An 8,092-nucleotide genomic window follows, 5' to 3' on the forward strand; every position below is an offset into this window, starting at 1 on the left:
GGGATCAAACGCGCGACCTTTAATACAACACTGGAGGAACCGCTGCAACGACAATGAATTAATGAAATACTATGCATAATATCAAATTTATATAAAATCTGGGGGGTGCAGTGGCACCTGGGGGTCTCTGAAGAGATCAATGAAGTAATTCTCAGGTCCAGCAGCGGAGATTAAAACTAATAAAAGACATATTGAAATTTGAAAATTGGGACGTTAAAGTAGTGGCGGATTCACTTAATAATTGATGCACATGGATTAGCTATAGTCAGCAAATTTTGCAAACGTTTTTGGCAGTCTCCCTATTAAAGATTAAATGGTCCATATTCTTGTCAAACAAACCCTATATATAATTCTTTAACATGCATCTTTAAGACACATGCACATATGTTAGCATTTATTAATTACTCTCTTTGGCTCCACAAAATTGGTGTTTCGCGCATGCCAAATACTTTATTTATAAAGTTGTAAGAGACGTAAACAAAAATTGATATTCATTATATTTATTATCATTCAAAAAAGGAAACCTTATATTTATTTATCTTTTAAATATTTACCACGGTGAGGCCTAGATTACCCTCTCTTGTTTAGGGGATATTTACCCTTTCAAGATATCAACCAATCAAAATGTAATATACAAATGTAACATTAAATGTCAAATAAATGAGTCAATTAAATGTAACATACCCGAATCTATTAAAGGATGAAAGGATCAATGGGAAATAAATAGGCATAATAACAATAATCAACGTTAAAGTGAATCATATGATTGATAACAAGATATATGGAATATATAGATTCATATATCATACGATTCAAACAACACATAGCCATAACATGTATCTATTCGACTCTGATGCCAAATGATAAAAGTTTAAGACTTTTAGCCATGGATTACTAATACAAGTTATAACATATTATCAATAACAAAGAAGGAAGAAGAATTGTGTACCTTTACATTAGGTTGATGAAGGATAACCACAGACAAATATGAGAGGGATGACTACCCTTATTCCGTCTAGCTTTAGGCTGTTTTGAATAATTAACCGTCTGATGGGATAACGTTTAAATAGCTAAACGGCTGAGGGCAGGGACCTCTCATTGGGCTTATCCAAATGGTCCAACCCATCACGGTCCATTTAGTAAGAATAGTCCAATCACACATATTCATCAACTAATTAGTGTTCAACACTATAGACCATAATTTATAAATTATTATTAACTTATAATAATTGATTATTGCCAATCCATAATTGATTAATTAAATAATTAATCCAACAAGGAGTCCATGTGATCATCGGGCTGAGATCAATGTTGGGTCGTAGAGAAGTCTAACGGATACATTTGGCTTTAAGTATCTATATAAGGTGGAATTGGATATCATATCTTAACCAAAAAATTAAGACATTTGTATATTAATAATCTCAATTATATATTGTTCAACATATACTTTTTTTTACATTTAATATGAAACTCTTACTCACATTTGATATATCAAAAATATTATTATATTTTTTGCAAAGTACCTAAACTCACTATTACCCCATGCCAAAGATTCATTGACACCATTGAATCTCGACTGTTAATTTTTTTAATTCCAAAGGTTCATGTTAGTTTTCTCAACTAACTCACACGTGGAACTTTTTTTTGGTAGAGTATCCTTTCTCACAATCTTGTACTTCTATATTTTATGTTTCTCTATTCATACTTCTATTGTTTTCGATCGTTGAAACTTAATTTAAAGACATCTATGTTATGATATATGTTCTTTGCTTTAGGAATCCGTGAGGAGGACACACATGCTTCCATCATATGCTCCTGTTATTACTCTTTTTTTTTTTTTTTAAAGTTAAACTAGTCTACAAAAATTGACACGGAAAAGAATCGAACATGAGATTTTGATCAATGAGAATTCACCATTGACTCCCAACTACATGCCCTCTACAGATTTCCCCCCACAAGGAGACCCATGTACCTTAAAGGAACATAACCAAATTTATTATCAAGAAATCGAACTATACCATCCTAAGAAAGGACTCCTCCACGTTCACCCAATCACACGAATCTTGGTAAAATTAACCCGAAAACATGAAGATAACTCAAAACAACAAAGAACTATCCTTACAATCCTTGTAGTCTATTGTCACCTCCCTTATAAATAAGGTATCATCCACATAATTAAGATGCGAGGTAGCCATTACGGAGTCACCCACTGAAAAAACCCTAAACATATTAACCGACTAAGTCTGACGGACCATTCTCACAACCCTTCAACCAATAAAAAAATAGGATGGAGCAAAGATATCCTTGTTTTAGACCTCGTTGGATGCTCACTTTCTACGCAGGACATGTAACTTTTGAAATATAATAATTTAAAACACAACATATATATTTTTTGGAATATATATAGGCATCAAGAGCTAGTATCAAAGTGCATGCTTTTTGCAGATGATATAGTTCTACTTGAAAACTCAATGAAGAAATTAAATGAAAGGTTACAAAGTTAAAGACGAGCTTTACAAACGTACGGATTCTGCCCGAACTGAAGCAAGCATAGCATACGAAATATAATTAACAAAAGGATAAACGTATAGAGCATAGTGGAAGTTGGAGTTCATATCATATCACACGCTATACAATTTAAATATATTGGGTCCATATGAAAAAATAATGAATAATTAGAATGAGGTGTAAATAATCGAATTCAAGTTGGGTAGTTGAAGTGGAGGAGGGCCTCATGTGTTTTATGTGATATAAAAGTACCACTCAAGATGGGGAAATTCTTTTATCAGACAACTATAAGACCAACGATGTCGTGTGAGATAGTGTTTGGCTTTAAAGAACTGACATGAAAATAAATTTATTGTAAAAGAGATCACAATGTTGTGTTGATGTGTGATAAGACTGGACAAAATTTAATTAGAAATGACAAAATTAGAGAGAGAGAGAGAGAGAGAGAGAGAGAGAGAGAGAGAGAGAGAGAGAGAGTTGAGGTATGACATACAGTAGAAAAGATGGTGGAAACTATGCTTATATGGTTTAGACATGTGTTGAGATAAATCATTTGGATTCTGTAGCAAGGAGAGTACGTAAATGAGATTGAGGGGAGTCAAATCACTGTAGGTACACAAAGACGTAGAAAACAGTAAGTGAAAATTTTAATGATTTGGATAGAAAAAGTATATTTGATAGAACATTATGCAATGTTTGATCCATATGTAACCGATCCTATACAGTGGAATAACTCTTGGTTGTTGTTGTTTGTATCCATCAAGAAGTCATATCGACCTGAGCATAATTCGAGTAGAATGGGGTGTATATAACTTTTTTTTTTTGTGTACACCAATTCTGCATGCAATTGCAAAGAGTAAAGAGTAATTCCTGAAGTCTTGTGGACCTAAATGGATGGCAATCTCTTTTTAAGAGTTTTAACGCTGCTACAATCCCAAGCCTAAATTTAAACCCAAAACTTTGGTTAAGCTAAAAGATACCCATGTCAAATCATCTAAGCGCTTCTGATGTATATATACCTTAGCAATGAGCTTAACCAATAATTGATACAAAAATCAGTTTAATCACTTTTACATGAGAGATGAGATGGCTGGTGTAACAACCGGCGAAGAGAGATGATGGGAATGTTGACATAGTTCACATTAATTAACGATCATTTTAATTCAATCCATTATGAACGGCTTTAAAAATTTCATCAGGTTAATCATAGTCGTAATTGAGTCATTTTCGTGATCATTACAATGAATGGTACAAACAGTGAAGTTCAAGCAATTGTCAACTAAATCATATTAATTTTGATTTTGATCAATAATTGTCAACTAAATCCATCATATATGCAATTTCTATTAATTATATTTAGATTAATAAGCTACTTATAGTATATATTAATTTTCATAATACAATAGGTCCCACTTGTTTTTAAACGGAAAATGCTAGTATTGTAAGTTTTTTATGGTGTGGATCCAACCTTTTACCTCTTATTCCCTCAACTCTTCTGACCCAACCACCAAGCAATCCTCATATATTCTAATGACTTATCATTATTATTTTTTGTCAAGTAATTTAGTGACTGAAGCTCACATATTTTAAATATGTAGAAGTAGAGTATCTGTATTCGAGCTTCAGCCCTATATATATATTATACAATATGTCCATATCGATTGAGTTAAGCTCACGTAGACATCTGACTTATTGTTTGTTTATGTTGGAAAAAGTCAATGAAAATTTTAAAATAAATGTATAATAGTGAAAATTTAAGACATGCATGAATTAATGCATCTTCACTCTTGAGTAATTTCATTGAGACAATTGATGTCTACTATGAATCGCATGTACATTAATTAATGAGAGTCATATCATCTCTTATAAGTAGAGTACTTGTAAATAGGTAAAGTATCCCCAGTCATGGATGATCAGAGAAGAGCTTGTCTATTTACCCCAATCATGTCTTAGGAGAGAGGATGGTGTGATTGATAATTTGATGTATGAGATGTTAGTTGTATATTATTCCTTGTAGGTACTCCCGACTGAGAGTATTGTATTGGGTGATACATGTACATATTGGTTGGGTTGCTATTATTGAAATTTTATTTGAGATGATCAATATATTTGTATTGGTCTGTTCTTTTATTTTCTTTTGTTGTGTGTTCATCAAAGACCTATAGATGCATGAGTTAGTTGTTGGCGTTATTTTTTCCAACAGTGGTATCATAAGAGATAACGGTTTGGAGTGACCCGGCTCAGTGTTATTAGACTTCGTAATCGTTGTAAACAGGGTTGTAAACAGGGGTTAAAATAGGTTAGACTGAACTAGACTTTGTAATGTTTAACTCTGGTCTCTCAAAAAATTTAAGGTTTAAGTCTGACATGCGGCCTGTCATAAACTTATTTTTCAGACATGAGTCTAACATTTTGAAAGTCTGACTGTTAGCTTGTTTAAAAACATATCCCATATGAATATCTTTAAATAAGTAAGGTAATCTAAGTTTAATTAAATAGACTAACGAAGTTATAGTACAATGCGATTAAACTCCCCTTTTGTTATTTAACATGAATTTTTTTAAAAATTTGACAACAGATTATATAATATTTCAATTTTAGTTTATAATAATACATTTAAATATGCATAAAAACTAAGTATACTAATAAGCTTAAATTATTGAAAAAGGTTAACACATTTATAATTTAATTTTAAGTACAAATAATATAATATAATATTATTCAAATAATATAATTCAAATATAATAATATTAGTGATAAATAATATTATTCAAATTTACTTAAGTAGGCCAATCTGATAGGCAAGAGACTTTTTTTTTTTATGACATGTGACATGACATTTTCAACTAAATAGACTTCTAAAAAAGCTCAAGTCTTCTCTATTTAAGAAAAAAATCTGGCTTAACCTAACCTATTGTAGACTTTACCGTAGACCCATATGTAGGCTTTCCTGACCCATTCTCATCACTTGTTGCCAACGAGTAATGAAATCACAATGAAGTTGATGGGGAACCACATGGACGTCGTTATATAAATATTTTCTTGACAATGTTGAGGTCAGGCGGAGTGTTCACTTAGTTGCTGCTAGTACATTTTTGGTGTCACATTCCATGCTCGTTGATGAATATTGAGATCAAAGCTATGGTGGAGAACATATAAGTTTGTTTGTTTAAAGTCTTGCTGCAAGGTGCATAAATTAAGGAAAAAAAATATAACTTGCTCCCAAAGATAGACAAACAATGAGAAAGACAAGTTATATGCTAGCAAAAAGAAATTGTAGACGATTGGCAATTTTAATTTTAATCTATACGTACATATATTTCTTTCCACTTATCTTTTACTTTCATTTTCTCTCGTACCAAACTGTTAAATAATCCTGTCTATTCTCTTCTTTGAACTTTCTTATCTTGCGTTTTTGTTTATCTATCTTTTCTTCATCAATTAAACCAAAAAAAAAAAGTGATTTTATAGGAACTAAATTGACGAGAGTCGTCACTAAAAGATCAATTATATGGACTTGACATTTTTATTTTTTTACGGATATATGTATTTATCATTATTTTATTTTATTTTGACAAAATGTATTTGTCTTTATTTGTTGTTGTTCCTAAGAAAGACATAAACCAAACTTCTATATTTTAATCACATTTTTAAAAGACATAGTCAGATTTTGAACCCTCCGTCTTTTTCTTTTTTTCCTTTGCCCTTTTCAAACTCCTGGTATCTCAACTAAACCATCACTTAGCAACTCTAGTTAGAAATTCTCCTTTTTCTATTAACAAAAAATATAAAAAATAAAAAAAGGAAAAAAATTCTCCCTTTTTCTTATTTTCTTTCCTGAAGTCAACCCCACACCCTTATCATTCCTTGAACCAATGCTGTCTAGAGCCTTACATAACACTTTCTTTGGTGTGTTAGGAGAGAGAAAAGGCATTACTAACATGGTGGCTTCAAAAGGTTAATTAACACCATTTAAAATAACCGAAAACAAACAAAACAAAACAAAACTCAAAGTTCTGTATAAATACCTCTCTCTCTCTATCTTGAGAATTTGTCTAGCTATAACAAAACCTAAAAAACTTTGTGATTTTTATCTCTTTATTCGATGCAAAAACAACAAACACATATACAACCCGGAGTAATCATCATGTCCTCTTCTCTCTTCCTCCCTTCATTATTATTATTCTCACACTTTCATCATCACTACGACATCTCCTCCCTCCCACCAACCGCACCAAAGCCATCATCAACATCTAATAATGTCAGCACCAAAACAATTACAAGAAAGAAAAAAGATAGAGAGAAAGGTTAGAAGATGAAGAAGATGGCTTTGAAAAAGAAGAAGAAACCCTAGCTACCAAGGTTTACTTTTATGATCTCAAGGGTGTGTGATATCTTCTTCTTCTTCTTCTTTATTCCATGCTTATCATCATGCTACTTCCTTTTCTTCTCGGGGAATTGAAGCTTTATGGTCCGATTGTTTGCTAGATCAAGCAAGTCTATTATCGTTGCACTTCTCTCTCTATATATATTATAATTAATGTTTTTATTTTTTTGAAGTTTTAATTTGTGTTACATATATAGAGTGTGGAACATGATTTTTATATTTCTATTTTCTATGATTTTTTTTTTTATGATGATTATTAATAAGAGGATGATTTTTTGTGTGTATGTGATTGTGTTGTTGATTACTATTACTTTGTCGCTTATCTTGTATGTAAATTTCATTTGAAAACTTGTTACATGATATAGATCTGGATTTCCATATCTATGTAAGATAATTAATGTAATTCTTCGTAAGAATAGTAAGGTTGGATTGCCCCAAACTATGTTATTTGTGTACTAATGAGAGTGAAGACTTTATTAATGTTTGTGACCCCAGTTCATCATCATGCTCTTTGTTGTTCCTTTTCAACAAGTAGGGTTCCATTTATGATATTATGATATTATTATTTTATTTTATTTTTTTGGTACATAGACGAAATGGCAAAGCCATTATAAACTCACACACACAAGTGGAGGTACCGGGGTTTGAACCCCGGTCATGGCATCCGGCCTAACAATTTCGGCATATTTGCCAGTTGAGTTAGGACTTGTGGATGATATTATTATTTTCTTTATTTCGGGGTGTGTGTATATCTTTCTCCTTGGAATAATGGCACGCCCTAAACCATTTTTTCTTGACAACAAATTTGAAGATTGCCAGTTGAGCTAGGACTTGTGGATGATATTATTATTTTCTTTATTTCGGGGTGTGTGTATATCTTTCTCCTTGGAATAATGGCACGCCCTAAACCATTTTTTCTTGACAACAAATTTGAAGAAGACATGAAAAAAGATACAGTGTGGGATCAATCAATATAAGCTTTTATCAATAAATGCTTTGATCCGTTTTTTAAGTTCTTTCCAAGTTTTTCATCTTTTATCAATTAATTTGTTGTTCTTTTTATAAGCAAATGCTAGTGGATTAGTTACTTCTCAGATTTCCACTTCTCTAGTGTCTCTCATCTTTTATCCAATTATTATCACCGAATAACTAATAATATTTATTTTTGAATTTGTCATTCAAATATGTGTGTGTGGT

This window comes from Medicago sativa, chromosome 5 (assembly GCF_051527215.1).
Source record: "Medicago sativa cultivar Bolivia chromosome 5, Bolivia_mono, whole genome shotgun sequence".
NCBI lineage: Eukaryota > Viridiplantae > Streptophyta > Magnoliopsida > Fabales > Fabaceae > Medicago > Medicago sativa.